Raw genomic sequence first — 1,586 nt, 5'->3', positions numbered from 1 at the left:
TTTTTACGCACACACAAATCTTTTTTACACATACAAATCTTTTTTACGCACACGAAAATTCTTTTTACACATACAAATCTTTTTTACGCACACACAAATCTTTTTTACACATACAAATCTTTTTTACGCACACACAAATCTTTTTTACACATACAAATCTTTTTTACAAGTACAAAATATTTATGACCACATTTTGAGCCCATAATGGAGACCAGCGCGGTACATAGTGGTGGAATCCTGGTTTTGTAGGACCTTCATGCAAGATTGTTGGAGACTGGATGATATCTCCTTCCCCAAGCTGAGAGAAAATCCATGTGATATACAGGAGTGAACCTGGAAGAGAGAAAGGGGAAACAGTGTATATTCAATAGCTACACACTAAATGGCAGTTTGGTGTTTTCATAGTGTTTTATTGCTGCTTTTCCTAAAATAATGGTTTGAAAAAGTCCACCATCACCTTGTTTCCATGTGGTGCTACACCATTTACTGCTAGTAGAAGATTTTTGGTCATACAGTAGATATTTAACTACAGACACATTCCTTTTACAATTCTTCAGTCAGAAAGCTGAAGACATCGATGTTTTGATCTGATCCAGTTTATCTTGTTAAATAGTGCAAGAAGATGTTTTTTCCTTCATCATACTCAGCATGTTATATGACAGAATGCAGTATATTTTGTTTTGAAAGATGATCTAACTGCAAGTCTAATTGATCTACTTATACTTTATTTAGAATAAGAATTTTTTAAAATAAGGTTACTGAAGACAAATAACATTTATATGTAGAACTAAAATATATTATTATTACACTTGTATTGTTTTTAGTGTGCACTGAAAACAATATACAGTGCCTCATCTGAGTTGAGCCTGCTCAGTGTGGACAAACATGTTCGTGTGGCTGCGATTCTCCTTAGTCGGCCCCCAAGGAAAACCTGCAATTAACACAATATTGTTATTTTAAAAATGTGTTTGTGTGTGTGTGTGTGCGCACGTGCGTGTGTATGTGTGTGTTTGTGTGTTTTAACCTTGTGGATGTAGTGCGTGCCATAGGTATGTATCAGTTTATCATACTGATAGCTGGTGGAGGAATTGCTAAACGCAAACTAGACACAAAGAGACTAATTAGACAATTATTTTAATAGAAACTAACTATATTGCCAAAAGTCACTCAGTCATCCAAATCACTGAATTCAGGTGTTCTAATAACTTTTATGGCCACAGGTGTATAAAATCAAGCACCTAGGGATGCTGCTTGTACAAACATTTGTGAAAGAATAGTTTTCTCTCAGGAGCTCAGTGAATTCCATTGTGGTACCATAATAGGATGCCACCTGTGCAAGTCCAGTCAGGAAATTTCCTCACTACTAAATATTCCAAAGCCAACTGTTAGTAGTAGTGTAACAAAGTGGTATCGATTGTGGTGGACGACAGCAACTCAGCCACTAAGTGGTAGGAGTAGAACAGCATGACATCAAAGAGCAGGGTCAGTGGATGTTGAAACACATACAGGGAGTGCAGAATTATTAGGCAAATGAGTATTTTGTCCACATCATCCTCTTCATGCATGTTGTCTTACTCCAAGCTGTA

Source organism: Pundamilia nyererei, unplaced genomic scaffold, assembly GCF_000239375.1.
Source record: "Pundamilia nyererei isolate P.nyererei 1_Seehausen unplaced genomic scaffold, PunNye1.0 scaffold00145, whole genome shotgun sequence".
NCBI lineage: Eukaryota > Metazoa > Chordata > Actinopteri > Cichliformes > Cichlidae > Pundamilia > Pundamilia nyererei.
Note: the sequence above shows the minus strand (reverse complement) of the source record.